The sequence below is a fragment of the Poecilia latipinna genome, unplaced genomic scaffold, assembly GCF_001443285.1.
Source record: "Poecilia latipinna isolate Pla-1442-1.1 unplaced genomic scaffold, P_latipinna-1.0 Scaffold114, whole genome shotgun sequence".
Taxonomy (NCBI): domain Eukaryota; kingdom Metazoa; phylum Chordata; class Actinopteri; order Cyprinodontiformes; family Poeciliidae; genus Poecilia; species Poecilia latipinna.
The window spans coordinates 187,764-211,114 of NW_015112730.1; the positions used below are offsets into that span (position 1 = coordinate 187,764).

The window sequence follows — 23,351 nt, forward strand, 5'->3', positions numbered from 1 at the left end:
CTGGGTCTCAGCGTCTCTCCTCACCACCCACAACCACTTCATGACAGCTGTATCATTATTGCATGATCAAACAAATACCACGTCAGCATCCCTGCTCCCCACCACCACAACTATCTGAGAAGCAAATAATAGCAAGATGGAAATACATATTTATTAATATCAAACTAAAACTAATGTGTTAAATTATGTCTAATATAATGACGTTAGTCCCGATATATTGTAATCCATTCTTTGCTTTCCAACCATCCTCCTAAATCTATTGAAATGGAGTCTCTTTCATATCAGCATGTTCTGAGGAAGCAGGTCTGAGCTGAAGCTTCCTGTCTCATGTCTCAGGATGTTCCACACCGTCTCTCTTGGTGTCTCACACACACTCTTACATCCTCAGGTCACCTTTGAACTTCAGGAGCTGCAGTTTTCAATGATGCCTACAATGGCACTTTGAGTTGCGGCCAGAAGGACACCAGGCGCTTGACCTCCCTGCTGCATGCAGCCAGCCGGACGTTGACATTCAGAGGGTGGAACATTCCACAGACGACCAGCTGTGGATGCTCATGATTCATACTGTGTTTAATCCACAGATGGACTGTGAGACAAAGATACGTTTGTGGCCAGCTCATGTTAAACATCCTGAAAAACAGAATGCTGTCTCCCACACAGGACAGACTTCCTGTGGGTTCCCTCACTATCAGTATACACAGAGAGACGTTACGTTACTATACACTCAAGTGTCATGCTGCCATGCAAAACATCCCGAGAAAGTTTTAAATGTTCTCAGTTACCTTGGCTGAAATAAAAAAGAAATACCACAAGCTTATAGAAAAGGCAACTAACGCAATAGAAAACTGGAAGATGACAGATGACTGTGCTGGGTCAAACAGCTGCAGGGGGTCATGGGACCTGGGGGGCTTTAAGGATTAAGGGTTGGGATAGCACATGGCACAAACTTCTCTAAAACTTTCTCTTTGTCCATTAAATTGTCAAAAGTTTAATGCAAAATTACTTTTGTGCAGGTAGGCTTCAGTTCAAACATTGAAATGTTTTAATAGCCGAGTTACATTTGATGATTAGGCTGAAAAATATGAACAAGAACCAAGTAAAACAAAGCTAGAACTAATTATGAAGGGAAGCAGCATTCTGTAGAAAGCCATAGCTAATTTAATGCTCAGCACATATTAAACTTGTTTTTCCATTGTGCTTTAACCAGAACCAGAAGGGACCTGCTGGTTGGTGGAGCTCCAGAATACTTTTAATTTTCTCACCAGGAATCTGCATTCTTGTGTTTTTTTTTCTTTTTCTGTCATCAGGAATAAAGTGTCCCTTAGTGGCTAACAGAAAAGCTATTCACACAGCATTTCTTTTAAAAAAATGTCAGTTTATTTCTCCTCTGGACATGTTTTCGGCTGGTTGTTGTGGGTTTGGAATGAACATTTGAGTGAGAGTTAGCTTGTTGCACCATAAAAATGTTTACATTTAGCTGGAAATCATTTATATGGTTGTTATTTTGTCACATGCTTGTTTCCTTTATGAGTGTTAATTCTAAACATCCAGGTCTGTCGAAATCTTATTCTAACTTTTTCCTTCTTCACATCCCTTCTTACTCAGTCCATGCAACATTTTTGTTAAACAATGTGATCAAACAAGAGCTTAGTTCTTGTTTTGTGCCTTAAAATGACCCTTCTAACAACCTGACCAACACAATGACAACCATGTGCGGCCAGTGAAACATAACATGATATCTAGATGGAAAAATAAATGCTGTTAAAAATCATGCAGATCAATACTGACCAGACCAACTCAAAACCTACAAGCTATTACCTCTTCAGAAAGATTTTGGGAATATCAGAAGCTCCTAAATAGAGCCTTATTTGTTCCACTTTTTTATTAATTCATTCATTTCTGAGGTGTCTTTCTTTTAAGGATTAGGATATCCCCAGAACCCGCAGCCCATGGCCATAAGGGAATCCTGTAGTTCATCCAACCTGTTAGACAATGAGAGACGGGGAAGACATGCAGCAAAGGTCATCAGTCCAGGATTTGAACCTGGGACGTCTCCCTCCTTATGTGAGTTGTGCTCTGTGCCACAGCAGCAAACCACACCTGGTCCATCCTGCAGCCAGTACAAAGACACATGTGTCCCTGTGTCTGATACCACTTCATTATGATCTCAGCCTGTCCATGGTGAACCTGGCCTTGCCACCAGTGAGCTCTGTAACTGGCCACAGTAACTGTGCGAAGAAAATTGGAACTGGCAGCAGATTGGTTAATTAATTTTGATGACTGGTATATGTAGACAAGAAATTGTTTTGGTATGTCATCTAAAAAGTGCGTCACCTTTTTGATACAAACAGATACCCAATTTTTTTTAGATTGCTGCAAACCTAAAAATAAATAAATAAATAAATAAATGAATAAATGAATAAATGAATAAATGAATAAATAAATAAATGTTTTTTGCTGCATTAGTTCAACCAGTACATGGTGACACTATTAATGGTTGAAAGTCAATCTAAACCAGTCAGCAAAAGGAGTGAAAACTGCAGCAGAGTCTGTGATGTTTAATCTCTAATGCGTAGTCTGACTAAACCAGAGCCTCCGCTTCTCCTTTGTTTTCTTTCTTTGTTTTCTTACATTTTTGACCTCAGATTCCCCTGAGAGGAAACGCTGCCTGAGACTTTGAGGCCGGGTGAGATTCTCATGACCTGGGATCTGAGTCTTCCTGAGGATGTTCACCAGACTTGAATCTAGTGTCTGATACCCCCCAACCTTCACCACCCACTTCTCCGAGCTATTATAATAACAGCACAGCATAAAGCAATGGGAGGAGATGAGTGAGGCTGTTTTATTCCAGATTTATTCCTCACTGCAGGAAAATCTAACCAAACAAACACATGATAAAGAGATGTGACTGAAGGTTTATTCTCCCAAACTTACTGTACACACTCAGCAGAAATAAAGGCTTCCTGAAAAACTATAGAAAGATGGTGTGGCTGCACAGGCATGAAGCTGCAGTGCCAGAGAGAGTATTTACTTTACAAACCGTTCATCTGTAGAACCAGATCCTGTTATTGTGTTTGACGGCAGCTCTGCAGAACTTTCTGAAGGCAGTTCAAGCTGAACTGATGCATTGTAAATACCGGAATGCAACATCAGAAAGCGGCTGGAGTGGACTGGCTGAGAGGCAGCTTTGTGTATTGTAATGGATGCAGTGGGAAGACCGACTGTGGTAGACATAACAGAGGGTTTTTGTAATGTTGCTACTAAAAAATGAAAGCTGCTTCTTAGGATATGACTAAGAAACGCAACACGATATAAGTCAATATTGATAATTATTGATTCGTTTTCAGTTTTAACTATCTTAAATGCTGCCAAAGCGGTGGCATGACCTATCCTGTTTTATCCATAGTTTTCACCCCACACACTGCTGTTAATTTTAAAGGGATAGTCTTATGTGTTTTCCAACAACATAGAATCATTTCATAGCACAATCAAGTAACTATGTAATCTTCAGATGTTATAAAATGCTGTATATATCAAATATAAGGAAGTGGAGCTACATCTCGTAGGTGGAGCTAGGTCCACTCAGACATTTTGCACAGGTCAATGGTTGCCAAGGAGATTAAAGGATTTCTCAAACATTCAAAAAAAGAATCAAATCAACACTCCAGGTATGCTTGAGATGAGGGAATAACATTATCACATGATCAAAAAAGTCCATTTTACATAACACTACCACTTTAAGCAGTTATGAAGCATCATGTTGCTGTTGCTTGGTAACAAATTAGTGAGTGCTTAGCATTGCTTAGCTGGTGGTGAGAGGTTGAGCAGCTGAACCCTCTCCTCTGACTACATCCCCCAGAATGCTGTACAGTTCTGTATAGCAGAAATTATTGATTATTCTGACAGAAAAGTTATCTATTACTATAGGTCATGAGTCTATTGTGATACATCATTATATTATTATTGTTCATCCCCACCAATTCTGCTCCCATTGCTGACCATCATCCATATGATCATCTTCCTAAATAATGGTCAAAGTTTTACCCAAAGTGATTTTTGAAAAGTAAACTTGCCACGTCTTTTGGCAAAAATGACTTTGGCTATTATTTTAGGAAGTTGATATTAAATTTAGTTACTCACTGCTACAAATGAAAATGGCTGTAAACAGAATATTAAAGGTCCAGACGTAGAAGAAGAGCCTCCTGCACAACCATCGAAGATGTAGGGGTTTCTGGCAAGTCAACCAAAAACACTTGGATTTTCCAGCAGCCATTGTATAGCTTGCACAGCAGTAAAACTAGCTGACCAAATGTGTTTGTCTTCTAATAATATAGTGGGTGGAGCTCAACTTGGGTGGCTAGTTGAAGTGCTGGGCTTGGCTAGGGTTGCAAGGTGTAGGGCAATGCCCGGTCTTTGTGACCTTATAACCAGGAGGGTTTTAAATAACTCGTTTTCTCTAAATCAAAGAACATTAACAGAAAAAGACTTGCTGGATGTTATTTTTGGCATTTTGTTTCCAAATAGAAGTACAAAAATGTGCCAAAAGCAAATTTTGCATAATATGCCCCCTTCATAAACAAACGAGAAATAGTTTTCTGATTCTATTTATAACCTGACTATAACTGACAACCAGCTATAGCCTTTTGCGGTACAACTTCATATCTCTGCATATCCCTACAAGGTCTGCCTTTCTAAGTCAAGCATGAAGAAATGAGGGTGGTTCTATAGACTTCTTCCAAGGTCCTCTGGGTTTATGACATATCACACTTCGTTCATCTGGTAAGGCTAAAGCTGTTTATTCATAATGGTTTCTCATGTACTGCCTCTTGGTTTTCTTTCATTCGACCTTCGCTCAAAGCCTGGCAGCTTGTTTCCATTAAGAAACTGTCAGGGAGGGGCAGCAGGCACATGACAGCAGGGGAGACAATATCTCCGGAGATTATCTGAGCTCTAATCTCAGGGTAACCCTAATGCAAACACGTACCCACATGGACATAATGCACTGCCAAAACAGGGCGGAGTCTTTGTAAAGTTTCAAACAGACAATGTTTTACTCACATAGAAAGCAGACCTATTGCCTATAAGTCAAAATCATGTATGGATCATGTCAGGAGCAGGTCAGGACAGTCAGACCAAGCAAAGTGCCAGACAACATGAACAGCAGACCAGTTGAAAGCTTTAAGATTCTTACTTTCGTGAGAGTTTGTTGCTGTTCCTCGTACCGCAACCGGCTGGCAGAAGTTGGACAGATAATTCCTGAGAGGATGGAGACAAGGCAAAGGCAGGACAGGGGTTTTGCAGCCATATTTAGGTTTAGCCAGCGTCCCCTCGTCTTTGTCTCAGTCACAGGCAGTGTCCTCTGGGCCTCGTCAGTCTTTAACTTCATTTCTCCACTCTTCCTGATGTCCAGATTCAGCGCTGCCCCTTGTATCGGCCCGAGCTGAATCCTGTAAAACTAACTTTTGTGGACTTCCTCTCTTCTCTCTCCTCCCTCCCTGCCCTTGTGGGCTTGCTTCTTCCCTGAGCTGGGCCCAAATCACATACAGATGGGAAACTGAGCGAAACAGAGAGAGAGGGAGGCAGAGAGACACACACACACACACACAGAAAGAGAGAGAAAGGAGCAAGAGAAGGATTTCTGTCTCCTGACAGCTCAAGGCAGACAGTACACCCATCTGAACTGCTCACTCCACCCCCAACCCAATTGGCAGAGTCATACTGAGTGCTCTCACCTCGTCTCCATTTCCAGGACCATGGCACCCTTTTCACCTTGGGTTGAGCAGGCAGTGACTACCCCTCCCCCTCTACTCAGCCAGGGTGGGCAGAAGGTCTAAAGCTTCAACACTCACTCTTCAGTCAGTGGACAGAAACCAAACAGCTGCTCTTAGATCTTGGTCTTGCTCCTTTTCTCAGCCCTGGACATTAGTGTTCTGTTTGTTTACCCTGGTCAGGAACCTGAAAAGCAGCTGAATTTACAGGGACTGGGTCAGGCTGCTACACAGGAAGAGCCTGAATGCCAGACATCCTGGATACTGTTAGAAAATGGAGTGTGAAATCTCCTGTTTTGTGCTGTATGCGACTCCAAATGCTTGAATGGCATGCAGTGTTAGCCTGTGGGGCCATGAGGAGGCTGTGTCTCAAGTGTCTAATAAACAGGAAGTTACATTCCATATGTGTATGGTAGCGATATCACAACCTAACACAACGTGCTTAAAACTTCTGACTAAAGTAGATTACTAGCTTACTAGTTTCTAGATTTCTCAAAAAACTAAAAAAAAAATGTAAAAGGATAAGCAGAAGGGTGATGATAATGGAAATGACTGATTAGTTTTTACTACCATTAGCAAAGTATTGGTAGTTATTGTAATGTCAGGCAGCATGCTTGATTTGGAAGACAAACATTTGCCATGACAGTTTCCTTCTCTTCCAGTACTGTCAAAGACATGTGATATAGATACTGGTTAGTTTAAGGCTGATTCACACCAGCCCTGCTTAGTCGTCTTTAATCCAGCTCTAGCTTGTTATCCTATAAAGTCTGGTTCATTTGAAAAGATGTGAACGGGCAATCAAACTCTGACCCAAAGAAACAAACTGGTCTGGTGTATCTGGTCCAAATCTCCAGCACAGAGGAGAAAACTGTAGGTCAGAGTGGCCAGTGTGAGGTACTCTAGGCTGGGATAGGAGAGGTGGATCACTCCCATCCACTGGAGGGTCTGTGCCTTACCAGAGGCATCGAGTAGTTCAGACCTCCAGCTCGAGGGTAAGAAGTGCCTCCATGTTTCTGAGGTGTGTGGTCCATGCTAGTATGCAGACCCTGCATCCTGTTTACAACAGTCATGCATAGTATCAACATCTGATTAAATTAAGCTCTGCAGACCCTCGCTGATTCACTCCAAACTAGCAGATTGAAACACACATATTCAACAATTTTGTTTTCTCTCTCTCTTTTTATTTGCAACATTTCAAAAGTTTCTTTAAATTAATTCCTATGACAATTAGATGGAAACATCGCTCCAGTTCTGTTGTGAAATTGTAGACCTTTGTGTTGTTTTGAGCAATTAGAAAAACAAAGCATGGGTTCGTCAATAATTTTATCTTGAACCACTTCTCCAATGTAACATTGAAAATCACATCTGATCACACAATAATAAACAAGTTGAGATGACTTCACCACATTCCCATGTAAAGCAACTGTTTGCCTCTCTTCTCTCTTGTGAGAAATGTTATGCATCTTTGAACCTTGTTTGGTGGCCAATAAAACCTTTTAAATGTTAGTAATAATCAATAATCAATCAGTAATCAGATATGGACAACACAAAGCAACACAAACATTACGTTGGGTCTCTAGTTCATCAGAAGCGACTGCGGCTCTGTGGGTAGAGTAGTCGTCACAAGGTTATAAGTTTGATTCCAGCGTCCTCCTGCCACATGTCGATGTGCCCTTGGACAAGGCACTTAACCCCAAATTGCCTACTGATCTGCGTATAAATGTGTGAGTGTGAATGTGATCTTTGAGTGGTCAAATATGATTGGAAAAGTAGTCCATTTATCATTTTACCATGAGTTAGATCAGTGACACAAACAAGAATTCCTTCTTCATGTTTGTTGAGCAGCACATTGGCAGTGTGAGCACAGGCCCAGTAGAAACACCAGAGATCGGTTGTCATGGATCCTTCCTGGGTGGTCCTCTTCACTATCCTCCTCAGATTAGGTCAGATTGATCCAATGTCATTATTGGATCTGGTAGCAGAGTGATACAGAAGGCAACCAATGGAACACAGCCCTCTGTGCCAAGTCCAGCAAGTATCAGCCACTGCAGCACGATGGATCAATAAACCAGTCATTGACACTCCGAGAGTTTAAACAAACATGCAAAAATTTTATTTTCTTGTTTATTCTACAGTATTCTGTCCTGTTCTCACTGGTGGAGGGTCAGTGAGAGCAGGACATCAGGCTCACCTCTCAGCCCGGGTATCTTCTTACGCTCTCCACACATACCAGAGGAAAGTAGAACCTCTGTCACAACAAATGCTTTCACAGTTTAACGCTCCACTCCTGCTGGTAGCTAACAGTTCACTGGGGAGAACACGAAGGATAAACGGCAACATAAATAATTACATATCGGCATGATGCAGAAATAAAAAAAAAAGGAGAAAAATCACATTGTCTTTAAATGTATATAAAAAAGACTTTCTTCACCAGTTGAGTTACAAAAAGCAATATGTTAAGGGCATTATTATTGTATACTATGAATAGAGAAGAAGTCCAGCGAGTATTACAGCATAATTACAACATAATTTACTTTATTTATCTCTAATTAAGTAAATTGTTATTCACTTAATTATAGATAAATTGGTGCAGGCCTGTGGGGGCGCTGCACTGAGAACCGCTAAGGAAAACAACAGGAAAACCTCTGGAGTAGACTCAGAACGAAACTTCCTTCTTCACAAAATGGAAACAAAATGGAGTGGAGTCAGATTCTAGTGGTTTTAGGATTTCTCTGTTGTCTTTTGCAAAATACCACAAGCCAATTTTCTCACAGGCCCTAAACTCACACGTTTATTTTGGTTGTATTTACCCAGAATGCTCTGTGCTGTAATCTACTTCCTGCATTTGGAGCCTTCTCTGGTCTGCTTGATGTTCACATATACATTCATATCACACCAGCTTTCACTTCAACCGAACCGAGGCTGAGGTTTGTAGGGGGACCAGAGTTTATTTGGTTTGCATCAATTTGTTTATTCATTCACGCCTCCCCAAACCAACCAGAGATTGTAGGCAAACAGCCTGGAGTTGGATTAAAGTGAACTAAACAGGGCTGCTGTGAATGCACACAAGATTGACTTATTTGATATAAATGTGTATGTGTACTTATTTAATACATTTACTACATGGTCTGCTAAAAGTCAAAGATAAACTAGCTGTTAGTAGAGGTGGCAGTAAAGTTCTTCAGAACCGTTTAAATCATGAGTTTTGTAAGCTTTTCTTTTCCTGTGGGATCGCTCGCTAACTCTTGAGGTTACCGAGTTTGATTTTTGTTGGTGTGTGAGCTGGCTCTTAGTGGGGAAGTATACCTTTGTTTTGGCAGTGAGTGTTGATTGGAAACAGATGTAAGGAAGAGGGGAGGTGTGGAGGAGGGGGGTTAAAATGGAGAGCAGCGGTCGGTCTGGCTTGGTGGGAAAATGGAATGGTTCTGTCTCCACACACTGGAGCCACATTCACTGAAAACTGAAAGTAGAAAGCCGGACGTCTCCTGTGGAACTGCTGGCTGAGTCTATGTCATGCTGTCCAGGTTTAGTCTGGACTCAGATTGTGACCTCTCACTACACTCCAACGTCTCCCTGTCCCTGCTGTAGTCTTCAAAGTTCAACACAAATACAGGAAAATACAACTGTTTCTCTGACATGTGGAGTTTTGATTCATGGAAGACATCATTTAAACTTGCTAGGCTTTCCTAATGCTTTCAGCACAAATCTCCTAAATCTAAGGTTCACAGTAAAAATGCCAGTGTTGAATTAACACCCAAAAGTGTTTATATGTGTCCAAGTCAGCAGATGTTAAAGTAAGACTTTTGAAAGTGTTAAAAGATTGACACTCTTTTTTTTGTGTTAAATTAACATTGGCCTATAATACTGAAATGGGTTTAAGAAAAGTGAAACTTTCCATTTCTATGTATTGTTTTGAATATTTTCCACTGGATTTGATTGATATTGACACTTTGTGGGTCAATTATTTACTTTTTTAATACCACATTATGTTTTGTGATCAACACGACACTGTTGTTACTTTTAACATATTTTAACACCAGTACCATTGTAAATGTTAGTGTGCCACTCTGTACTGTTGAATTTAACACCAGCTGACTTGGACACATATAGACACTTTTGGGTGTTAATTCAACACTGGCATTTTTACTGTGTTCAGAGAGAGGGACAGAAAAACGGTGGAGGGAGAACTGCAGCAACTATTTGCAGAGCTGTTAAAGTTGATGAGAAGATGGACGGAAGGCTCAGCCTTGCTGTGCTCCCAGTCACACATTTGGCTGGAGAAATGAGCTCACAGCCCAATTAGCTGACACAGAGAGAGCTGGTGTTACACTGAGATGGAGACCAGGCTGCAGATGATCACTCTTCTCTGTGTGTCTTACAGTTTTCCCCATCATCCCTGATACTTTGCTCTAACTCTGCCCTCAGCCAGCTGGACTGACCCTGTGTTTGGTCAATCAGATCTTCTGATGTTCTCTTTAGATGAACAAATCGGCAAACAGGAGCTGTCTTACTGATGTTCATCTCCTAGCATGCTGATTTTTCTCACAGTTCAGAACTTATGAAACATTAATGAACCTCTTCTATTGATGTTTCATTTTTCATCTCAAAAAAAGCCTTGTCAGTTTTAAACAGGAGTTTTATGTCTATTACAATATATGTCACAGTGTAATGTAATTATAAATGCCATTCTTTCTTTACCTGTAAGTAATAAATTCTCATGTTTAACAGAAGTAAAAGCTTTCAAACATTTATCTGTGTTTAATTAATCCATATCATGTTTCACTCAATGACAAAGTCCCTGAAATTAATGGGTTTTTCAGTAACATTGTAATATTGTTAGTATTAAAATTGTATAAGTATATATTTAAATAAACACTTTAATATTATATAGGAGAATCTTTGAATAACTATAAATTGGACTGAGCCGACCGTTTGGGAGTACTATTGATCACCTATGTTTATCACATAGGTGATCAGTTATTTAATAACAGTTCTAATGTACAGATTTCAAAACATAATGCAAGATATTATCAGAGCATTCTTATTTTTGATCATCATAATACCTCTGCCTTTCCCAACTAACAGACATTTTGTGATTCCATATTCATGTTGCCATTAGTTACATCTGACACTAACCCCCCTCAGGTAATCATCTGGACTGATAATTCAGACTCAAGTCACCTGAACTGCCTTGTTGCTGAAAATGTGCTGCATAAATAAAATGACCTTACCTTAACTCACCAAGGATCTGCAGCCACACTCTGTGACGGAGCCTTCGTCCAGCTCTGAGTCTCTGCAGCTGCAGCAGCAGACACTCCAGAGGGCAGTGTTGTTCTCACAAAGAAAGCAGCTGCAGCTTTTCCTTCAGGACTCCTGGTGTGGATGAGCTGTTCCTCCTCCTTTGTCTCAGAGTTGCTGCTGGATAAGGAACCTGGGAGTAAATGTGTGGCAGAGCGAGTACCATACAAGAATTATAGCTTTTGTTGATTAATCAATAAAGCCTTTTATTTCCTCTTAGTTTGTAATAGAAGTTAAATGCTCACCAGGTCAGAGTGTCACGTTACTGCTTCACAAAGAAATGGGAGCTAGATGAAAACAAGCAGGTGGGAAACAGGAAGGAAACCTTTGAATGAATTCCACCAGGTGATTGTACTCATGGATTGGGAATTCTTTGGGATTACTGTTCCCATGAAAAAAGCCTTTTTTGTCAATTAACCAGGATAATTTTCTCTGCAACAGACTCTGCAGGGTTGACATAACCTGTACTACATAAGTCTTCATGAGGTCTGGGAAGTGAATCGTGAATCCTCCTTTAATGAGAACCAGAGGTGGGTAAAGTACACAAATATCACACACATGTTAAGCTGTGTTCACACAGCAAGATTTGGCTGTTTTGTTTTGTTTTTTTAATACTGTATTTGTAATAGTTTTAAAACTACAAGTTGATGCTCAATTTAACTTTTTTTTTTGTTTTTTTACTTTGTTGTATGGACATTCATACTGTGAAATTTCTGTGTGAACGGTTTAGGAGCCCAAAATGATCTGCATGCACAGAAGCACACTGTTTAGAAAGTAACTTCCTGCATAAGTTCACCGTTTTCTGAATTATAATTTTCAGCCATTGCTTACGTCCAGATTTACTGTATCTGGCTTCTATTGGTGCAAAAATATGATGTCAATGACATAAAAGTTGGATAAAATTCAACATAGCCGTTATGACTTCAGACACTTGATGTATGTGGTCCTAATGTTATTTACGTCTATATATAAGTAACATTACATATGTTACTTACACAAGTGTGGAACAAAATCTGATATGTATCTGATTTAGTTCTACATATAGAAATTACACAAATACATTTTTGGGGGATTAGTGGTGAAAAAATTGGAATTGAATTACTTTGAAAACAGGTGCTGTTGAAGAAGGTTGCAATCACAAACTTGACCACTAGGTGTCAGAAGCCAGTGCTGTCCCATAGATTTGAGTCAGCTGTGCTGGAGCAGGGATGCATCTAGATCCTGTGTTCATCCTGGTGTGAATGAACACAAACCTCCTTATTTCACTTTGAAATAATTTATTTCACATAGGAAAACTCCCAGGAGGATAAATGTTCAACCATGATATAAATTAAAACTGGAAAAGACTGAGTGCACATAAACCGGGTCTGTGGAGCTCAGTCTGAAATTTAGGACAAATTTAGAGCAAAGCTCTTAGCATGACTTGAACCTGTTTGAGTTCTTTGGAAGGTTCTGCCAGCACCTCAGGCTGTCAGGAACTCTTCTCCAGTACTGTCACATTCTGCCAGAGTCGCTGTTAGCCCGTCATTAGTCATAGCAATAAAATGCAAGTTGCTTCTTAACTCCTTAATTTTTACATATTTGTATTTAGTTGCTATTTTGTAGAACTCAGCTTTTATTTCGACATTACAAGTGATTTTTGAAATTTTGTTAAAATTGGAAAAGCAATAAAGCAGTAAAATACCCCAGGGATTGAAAACTTTGCAGAGGGCATTAATGTATTTTTATAGAGAAAAACCTGGTTATTTACTAGTACCTTCCACTAGGAGAAGATAATTCCAGCTGAGATTTAATGAATTCCCACCCAGCCAGTAGAAGAACGACCTCTCCTTCATGACAGTTTGTTCATTTCAAACCAACAACTCCTCAGCAGCATCTCCTCTGTCAAAGTGCTCTGCTTTGCTTTGCTGGTCTGATCACGTCCTTACTGAAGTTTTGGTGTTTCAGCTGCTTTCACACACACACTGAGATTCAACTCCTCATTGCTACCATGACCTTTAACCTTCTGGGTTAATGCTACATCAATTTCCAAGCTGTTCTCCATAAAAAAACATTAGAAAAGTTGCCTTCTATAACCAATTACATCTTATTGGCTTTTAGCAGACAATAGAAAAACAGTTTGAGTTTTACTTAGCAAATTTCATTTACTGGTTCATTTGCTTACTTTCAGATTACTTTTGTTTTGTTGAAGGTTTCTCCTTGAGGTTTGGATGCTGTGCAGCTGGAAGAGTTTTTGCTCTTTTTTTTATTTGCTGTTTTGATGCATAACCATGGCAACGACAAGGTATTATGTTTACAACTGGGATTCGCTTCTCAAAGCACAATAGTACCAAACTATGTCCCCAGAAATTGAAGTTTTAACTTTTCCTCTTAACATTTAAATTACAGGTTTCAATGGCAGAAACTGAATTGGAAATTAAAGATTTGCTGCATCCTTGAGTTCCAAATGAAATTCTCTCTGGTCAATGTGAGCACACACCTGCTTAAATAACAGAAACCAAATTGGATAGCAATTTGGTTGATTGATATCTAAAGTCAAACAACCAAATCATGAAATCATGCAATAGCCACATTTATCAGATATTCAGCACCTCAGAGTGTCAGTTTTACTCATAATGTTGGTGTATTGCAGTTAATCTAAAGGTGCTCATATAAAATGGATCCTCACAGAACTCCTGTTGTGAAATGTCAGGTTATTATCTTGGGGTAGAGAGCAGAGGAGGCAGACAGCAGCGATTAGCCACGTGTTGCTGCTCAGTCTGGCTACTAATCATGAGATCAGGAGGAGGGCAGAGGGGAGGACAGTCTTCTCCACAAGATGAGCCTAGAAGGTGCTGGAGCTTCACTGCAGGATGAGCAGAGGATGACAACTGTAATCAGGCAGCTGTAATGAGGAGTAGCTGTCCATGCAGCTGGGCAGAGAGCAGGCTGCGCCACTGAGTTCAGGAGAAAACAGATCTGTTCCTTGCCTCCGGTGCGTCATCTACATTTGCTGCTCCTCACCAGATTTTAAAATATTTCAAGTGAAAAAAGAGAAACACAGATTTCATGCAGTCAGGCAAAAATGGGGAACCTCAGTGTGAAAAACTGAGCATGTCTTTACCATCTTCATGAAATGCAGGTTTACTGCATCTAAAGCACCTGATGCAGTAATCACCCTCACTTTGATCACCCATGTAAAAGCTCAGGATCAGACAGTCTGCAGGTCTGGACCACACAGGTGTGTATTACCAGGAAAGACTTCAGAAATCACTAGAGAAGCAATTGTTTATAAAATAATTTTAAAACAAGCTTAACATCCTTATCCAGTGGTGAGAAAAATTATTCAAACAATGAAATACAAAGAGAGCCTCTAATCTTCCCAGGAACAAATGTTGCAGTAAATCCAGCCCAGACGCTGAACTGTGTGCTTGGAGAAGCAATCAGCTAATATCAGTAATCTATAACACAAAGTATGAACACTGCAATTGTGTGTCTAGCTGTAGTAGGAGAAATGGCACAGGACCTGGCAGTCACTAAACAGTCAGGTAGAAGGTAGATACATCAAATCTTTGCTGTTGTGATTCTGTGGATTTGATGTGATTTACTTAAAGGTTTCCATCCCTTTTGATCTGCTGTTGTTTTTGCTCGCTGTTCATTTACAGGTTAATGTCTGGAACGTGTTGCAGGAAGTAAAGAACTGTTTGGAAATGCTTCCATGATATTCCGCAAAAGACCTCCTGTGATCCTCCATAGTTACATTCAGTCCTGCAGCTGTCATCCAGGGGCCCTGGCAGGAACCTGGGGCCCCTCCTCTGCTGTGTCCTCCTACAAACCTCATTGTACAGTAAGTGGCAGTTGGTGCAGCACTCTCAGCACAGCGGTGTCCAATAATGCCAATGCCAGCACTGCACATGAATAATAGGAACCCTGTGCAGCAGCCCAGCTGCTCTTGTCGGGCCCCGAAGAAGTCAAAGTCAGACCCCCTGAAAACCCCCAGCCCTGCAGCTCTGATAACACTCTTACATCCAGCTACACAGGAACTGGGCCAATCACAACCAAATCCAGCCTGTGGTGAGAACGCAGACCTGCCCATCTGCTTCCTGACCTTGGAGGTCGCTATGACAACGAAGGAGAGGCTGGTGAGGATGACCTCTGCTGGAGCCTGTCTGACCTCTGCTGATAGGACAGTAAAGGGTTTAGAAGAGACAAGAGTTACCCTTCACAAAACAAAAGTATATTGCAGCAAGTTGGAAAATCATCATACATTTCCATGTATGAGATTTCACATATGGGATTTTTGTGCAGTTTTTTTTTCACAGTGCATTGTGTTCTGCATCCTGATTGACTAAACAGTTTCTGCGCTTCTTCTCTACCTGTGTGCCAATAACGTCACGGTATTTAAATATATTTAAAATACAGCTGAGCTTTTACTTACAGAACAATTAAAGAAAATAATTCAGAAGTGCTTTCATGTTGACATTCTTCATAAGTTTCTCCATTCACCTACTTTTTGGTTATCAGGTATGATCTTGTTGCAATAACCAATAAATCAATTAATCAATCAATTAATCGGGTGGTAAATTAAGACGAGCTAAACTGACGTTCTAATGATTAATAGTTTTTGAAGAGCATCACAATCCATTTATTTATGGATAAATGGATTATTATGGATTAAATGGATTATTTATGGATAAATGGATTATTTATCCATAAATAATCAATTTATTTTGATTATTTATTTATCCTCAATAATTTTTATCTTCAAAAATATTGAGGATAAAAATATCCTTAATATTTTGAATATTGATATTAAAAATATCTTCTAGTTCCAGTGTTAAGTGTTCTTTTACAGAATTACAGTTTATTGATCTGTGACAGGACATTATTGATCCATTGCCAATATATTACTTAAATATTGCCTCAAAGCAACAATGTTATCGTTTATAACAATAATTTCTGGGACAATTAATTTATATATAAATTATCCAGAAAAATGTATTACTGTGACAGCACATATAGAATGATCCACTACTTTTCATCATGAGATATGAGATGTGATCATATCTCAGTATTTCAAGTAAAAACAGTCCAGTTGTCTTTATCCCTTCACTGCTCCAGACTGATTTCAGTCATTAGCTGTAAAGTACCAGCAGCTGGTTGTGGGTCGGACCTTAGCCTGGTTCCTCATGGCTCTTTTCTTTCAGGCAGCTTTTTGAAAATAGTTTGTATTATTATATTTTAACCTCCTGGAGCTCTTTAAACACACTTAGATGCTCCAAGGTACTGGAGGATCGTTTTATAATGGTGGAGCTCTTCCTACCTTTGGAGGGATGGAAACTTCCATGGGAAGCATTAAGCAGAGGGGAAAGTGGTTGGATGTGTATGTTAGTGAAGGGAGTGAGGTTGGGGGGAGGGGAGCTGTTAGGAGAAGGGGGGGGGTGACTGACAGGAAGCAGACCCCGTCTCCATCCCCACATTCCTCTAACAGATGTTTGACAGGGAAACTATTTTCACAGCTGAAGGGTGGGGGTTGGGGGGGGAGTGTCATAAGTTTTACGATGTATTACATACGAGGTGGAGAAATAAAAAAGCTCACCTGATGATTTCTACATAAGCATTTCTAATGTGTTGAAGTTCCCCTGATGCTCAGTGACGTTCCTCCTCCACATCTACAACACTTCTCTAGTTTTATCTGTGGAGGATAACACATCTATCAGTTACTCTCTAACGTGGAATGGAATGTGAGCTAAAGCTCGTAATGATTAATGAAGCAGAAACAGCCTCTAATGTCTCCAGTATGACCTTCCTCTGATAACAGTGAATATGATGATAGTGTAAGAGGAAAAACAAGCAGTGAAGGAAACCAGCAGCCAGAAAACAGTTAATGTGAAATGAAGATCTGTTTGAATGACAGGAAGCAGAAATTTGGGTATGAAACTTAGGAATCTATAGAATCTATAGATTCCTAAGTTTCATATCCAAATTTTAGACCTATTTTAAACCTCTTAAAATAGCAGGATTCACAAAGTGCTCATTAGTGTAGCACTTTACAATAAGGCTCCACTTATAGATGACTAATAAATAATACAGACTCTAATGGTTTACATCTACAATGAGAATCAGAGGACAGATGATGTGCAGTTGCCTGAGTGTCCATCGGTCCATCGGTTGAGGTAACCAGACACTGACAGTCCCCCAAAAGCACTAAAAGACTATCAAACCTGCACCTGTATCAGTTTCATGTATACTTTATTTTTATACAGCTTGGATAAAAACTGCTAAGAACTCTAGCTTCCAAACAAGTCTTTTTTTTTTATTTTAATCGCAAATGAGTTTACCTCAGTCAGAAAGAAACAAAACAAAAAAAAAAACTTTAAAATATGATCTATTTCTGCATATTTGACACATGTTTCAGGAACTCTAAACTAACTAACTCTGTCCAGTTGCCTCAGACTGAAGCCTTTACTCAGTCCTTTGTTTTTTAACAACTGGAAGGTCTGAATTTAAAGCTCTACTCAGTGGAAGGAAACCACAGCATGGAGAGGATCAAAATCCCTCCAGGTGTCAAGGCTGTGATCAGGTTCAGACCAGATGAAGGTGTGTGGCTTCAGCAGCTCCAGCTGGAGATTAAAACCCAAACTGAATATTTTAGAGAAACTGTTGTACAGTAACAGACAAAGTCAGCTACTCACAATGAAAAACCCTTAAATAGCTAACTTGCTTTTATTTAGTTAAAAACGAAGAGTCTTGCTGACATTTTTGGTTAATAAGTATTCAAAGGTAAATTACCCACAGATTTCAAGTTTTCCAGTCACCATACCTACAGGAGCAGCTCCACCAAAGCTGGAGTTGCTCCTCTATGGGAAGTCCGTTCCAGGGAGGGAACGCCACCACCAGGGTGAAAAGAAAGCACTCAGCCACTGTGAAATATCTGTAAAGTATTAGTATTGCTCAGCCACAATGGCACACAATGCTGGGAAGTTTTGCACTGCGGTGCAAGATGACACATCCGGTGTGGGTCAAAGAACACATCATCCCATTGTACACTGCCATCATTGTGTAGCATGGAGTGGAGGGATGGAGGGATGGAGAGGGCAGAGCAGCAATGTTGCTCTTTATTTCCAACTGTCTCAATTTTTACTCCATTCATAGAGGGTTTGTGTTCCAGACTTAGTCTTTGGAGCAGGGAGAAAACCCCCATCTAAGCCTGTGTCAAACTGGCTCTTACTTTAGTTATGGTGGAGACTGCAGCTCCAAGGAGGAGCTTTGTGGAAATAGGCAGTGCTGTGATGAGCAAGTGCTTAGTCATCCTGACTGGTTGCCATGGGAGATTAAAGAATTCCTCAAACACTCATTGAAGACTTGAAGCAACACTCCAGGCACGTTTCTGATGATGGAATAACATTATTGCATCATATGCAACTCAAAAAAGTTTATTTTTACATGACACAGATCTGCCTTGAATTTGAAGGGTTTCTGACATGATCAAAGTCCAAACTTTCATCTTCAGCTTCAGATTTGGAAAATCTGTAGTGCAGTGCTTTTCCAGAGCCAGAAGAGAGATGCAATTCAGGCTGACTTTGACTCAGACAGAAAGTTTAAAGTGGAATCCATGGCAGGAACTAACTGTACACAACTCCTTCCCCACTCAGATCCTTCAGACTAGCAGCAGCATAAATGGACAAACACCTGGATGAACTGTGAGTCTGCTGAGCTCCTCACATGAACCACTTCTGAATCCAATGTACCTAAGAACAGTTTGTAAACGGCACAGTTTGTAAACGCTCTTTAAGAGCGGGAGCTTCTTAAAGAGCTCCCGCTCTTTAAGAAGCGGGAGCTCTTAAAGAGCGGGAGCTCTCCTAGAAACTCCTAGAAATTGACCAATTTCTAGGAGTCAAATTGCAAAGTTCAGTTTCTTAACTCACAGTTGATATGTACAGCATTTTAACAACTGAAGGTGATTGTGCTATACTACTACAATGCTGCCACTTTGACCCACAGCAAACAAGCAAACAAACAAACAAACAAAAACCCAGAAACTGCACTCTAACTTTCCAAAGAACAAAACTTCCTTATTAACTTTCTTTACATAAACATATCAGGCTCTTCCATCAGAAGACATAACATACCTGAAGTTTACTTCAACAGCTGCCAAGAGAGCTTTAATAAAAGTGTGGGAAAGGCATGCAAGTGCTTTCTATGAGGTTGTTTGCATTGTATGTAGCAGGCTTCCACATGCTACAGTTTGCATGTCTGAACATGTATACTGCTTTGATGTCTATTGTTTTTCTTTTTCATTGAGTGCATGTGGTGTAACTGGAACACTAACAGGAAGAAAACTGAAAAGTTCTCCTTCCAGCAGCAGCACAGCCCAGTCTGCTGCTGAAATCCAACTCGACAAACTGGAGCAAACAGAGATGCTACAGCGAGCTCAGACCCGGCAGCAGAGCACTATGTCTGCTTAACGTGATATCCTGGGAAAAAGAAGAACACAGAGTTTCTCACCGTAGATAAGAAATTATATTATTAATTGCAGAGTACTGCACTTTAATAAAAACAACACTGATTTGTTGGCTAATTAATTTTGCATCTCTAATTGTTCTACACTGAATCATTTATCTCCCCCAAAAAACCCTGTTAGAGTGTAGAATCATTGGTCACAGCAGCAGCTTCCACAGGCTGCAGTGCTCTGGAAGCATATACACATCCCATAAACTTTTGCACATTTTGTCATGCCATCAATATCCATGATACTGATACAATTTTACCAGAAGCACTGGAAATGTAAAACCACTTATGAAATGCTTTGAGGGTGACAAAATCAACTCTTAATATTGCAGATTTTCCTGTCAGTCTGTATTTATGATGAATCTGTCTGGAGTAAAGTTCATGGAGAATTCTCAGGAGAAGATTAGTCTGCTTAAGGCCATCAATACTCTCAATAAATGTCATTGGACTCTTTCCATCAGACCACCTCATGTTTGAAGAAAATAGAACATATCGTGTGCGCGCTCATATTCATGTAGTGGTTTGTTAGGTTAATGTGCATAGCCTTCACTTTAGTTTTGATTCTGTCTCATCGTGTTTGCATGAAATGTAGTTTGTGTTGAGGTTAGCAACCTTATCACTCTGGTCACTGATGAGGAGATTTTTTATTAATTTATTACTTTAAAAAATTATATTTGTTGTCTCAGCTTAGATCTTGCTAGATTAGATGTAAGAACTAGTCATCAGGAGAGGAGTGTGTTTCCATGGAGACCACTAACTACGTAATTAAAATGTGCCATGTGTAAAATCTTCTGGTCAGTCCTGCCTTTAGCCTACCCAATCTAAGAGCTGTTCGACTTTTTTAAATGTTGCTTTCAAACTCATTTCTTAATGCTGTCAGACATCTTAATGTTATCAGCTGGTATTGATCAAATTAAAATTAAATGATCAAATGTTGAGAATGCTGGTTGGATTGTAAAGATCAGTTAGAAACACTATACTGTCACAACAGCCTTTATAAATCAGACCAGTGTTATTTGTGATGGTTCTTCCTCAGCTGGTGACCACATAGGCTGCTGCAAAAACTGAACAATAATGAAAAAACAAAACAAAACAAAAAAATATTAATGTAAAATGTTGTATAAACATTTTATTTCCCCGTTGACTGTAAAACATAAGACATTTTCAGTCAAGTTCTTATTGTCTAAAGAATAGAATAGAAGTTCTGGGTCCCGACCATGAACGACTGTCTGCACACAAGAAATAATGAAACTATTAAAAAACAACTCTGGTTCCCAAAATACAGATTGCCGACCTGTCCAGGATGTAGCCTGTCTCTTGACCGGAACGTTAGCTGGAGATAGGCACCAGCAACCCTCACGACCCCACTAGGGACAAGGGTGTTAGAAAATGGATGGATTGATGGATGGATGGATGAATGGTTCCCAGAATGCACTGTATTAACTGGTTTTCAAACACAGTTTTCAGAAAAAAATAGTTTCAAATCATGATCACGTAACATCACAAAACAGTGATGTATGCCTGTCTTTTCTTCAAGTAAAAGAAACCCTGGATCCAAAACTGATCAGCTTCCCGTTTGTTTAACTGAATTAAAATATTCTGACCTCCAGCAGAAAAGGAGTCATAAAAGAATCACAGATTCTCCAATAAGAGACAATGTCTCTTTCTAATAATGTGTCTCTCACCATTTTTACAGAACACAATAAAAGTTGAAGCAGGAGCTGTGGAGATGCAGATGTGATGTTTGTCATCATGAGCATTTGAACCGTCTGCCGAGACGAGATGAGACCAGAGCGGAACAGAAAGGGCGGAGAGAGGAAGGGACTGTGTAAGAGCCGTTAAAGGATGAGAGCACATGTTTCACCAGAACCTTGAGCTGGGTTCATGGGCCATCAAGTACCTCCAGAACCAGGAAAGAGTTGCTGCTTTGAACTGGGAAATCAAAGTCTGTTTTCTTCTAAGGTCACACGTTGTGAACATCCACTTTGACTGTGGCAAAGTGCTGAGCTGACATTTAGACGGATAATGCTGAATAATGCCAGGGTTCTCCTGCCCAGTTCCAGATACATCTCCAAATTTCACGGCCAACTCTTGGAATTAAAAGGGTAAAACTGCTTCAGGTGTTATTGTGTAGCCACCAGTCCTTCGCTGCTCCTCTTTGCTAACAACTGTCCACCTCCAGGAGGAAAACTTACTCACATACACCCACTCCAAAACTTTTAAAATCAGAGACATAAAGAGGAAAGATTCCTAAAACTCTAGAAACCATGCAACAGAGCATCCAGCAAGGCGAGACTCTGTTGCATACAGACACATTTAAAAAAGGAAAAGATGAGTCCATATGAAATACAGCAGAGTAGTAGTTTGAACTGAAGAGCTGAGGGAAGATGACATGAAGACACAAAAAAGGTCAACGCAATAAAAGTTAAAAGACAATCCCAAATCTACATCAGTACATAAAGAACCAAATATGATCTGGAGCATCAACCACAACAAAACCCAAAACTAATCTCAAAATAAAATCAAATTATTAAGGATCATGAAAGTCGGGCTCTCTCAGGTATTAGATGAAGGTTTTGAATGGTTCCAGGAAATGGAAAATATCTTCCTTCAATGGAAGTTTTTAATGAAAGACAGTTATGTCTTTATTATATCACAGAGAATAGTCCATCCAAGAAGGAATTACACCTACAGTTGGTTCGTGGGAAAATGGTTGAGTTGTTCATCCTGGAAGAAAATAAACAAAGACAGACACTAATCTGTCATCATGCCCAAAAAGAAAAACTAACAGGTCATGACAAATTAACATGAATGAATGAATGAATGAATGAATGAATGAATGAAAACACTGTAAGGTATTGACATGAAGCCATCAGACTGCATCCCCTGCTTTGATCTAGTTCACCTATGAACAGAGGAGAGCAAAGGGAAGGAAAGGTTTCTAGGTTCTTGGCTCAGTAAGTTTCTTTCAAGTCCGACATGAAAGCTAGTGTGGTTTTGCGGTTGAATGCTTTGAGAGGAGAAAGAGAAGCTTTGCACAAAAGCAAAACTTAACAGCTGTTTTAGAAATGCTGCAGTGTGAATGCAACTTGCTTTTCTTTATAAACGGCTGGCCCAACAGATAAAAGCTTCCTTTCAGCCTGGAAGTGAGGGGTGGTCCATTCAGGTGGCTCCCAAAATCTAGACAAAGCGGTAAATAACTCAAACGTGCAAGAAGCTTGGCTAGAGTAAAAACGAGCTTAGAGGAGTCTCGAACACACTTCCTGAAGAATATTTTCTCACATGTGGTTTCAAGTGTTTGAAGCAAAATAAGACAGGGAGCTCTGCCAGAGGAGGCGGCTCTGTGCCGTCACGCTGCAGCGCTGCTCCACTCCACGTCTCTCCAGTTCAAAGCGTATCGCTTCCAGACGAGTCAGGCCACACAGAGGAGCTCATTTAGGACAGTCTGATGATGCGTCTTCGTTTCAGCCCCACAGTTCTCTGTCACAACCGTCACAAAAGCACAGACACTGGAACAACGACAGCATCCTGGCTGAAATTTCAGTCTGAGCCACATCTGTTCCCAGTGTGTAAGAACACAGAGAGGCTTACATTTGTTCCTGTTGGAATCAGACCAGAGCGTGTAAAGACTGGGGGAAGTTTGAAAGCATGGCTTGGAATTCATTTAGCTGGTTTCAGTGGCAGGAAAGTTTATCAGCAGGAAGACATTTAATCAGCATCCATCTGACTTAAAACATCATTTTATGCTTTCATGTTCCTCTTCTGGACTGTTTCAAATCATGTTTCTTCTGCAGA

The 23,351-nt window shown here is 40.1% G+C and overlaps 1 long non-coding RNA gene across 1 annotated transcript; it reads left to right on the top strand.

Moving 5' to 3' along the window:
- The first annotated feature begins 790 nt into the window (after nucleotides 1-790).
- On the top strand, nucleotides 791-21,390 carry LOC106944832 (uncharacterized). Its single transcript, XR_001424422.1, has 3 exons — nucleotides 791-1,370; nucleotides 19,293-19,299; nucleotides 21,378-21,390. It is a non-coding gene; the product is annotated as an uncharacterized LOC106944832 (long non-coding RNA).
- Nucleotides 21,391-23,351: the final 1,961 nt, after the last annotated feature.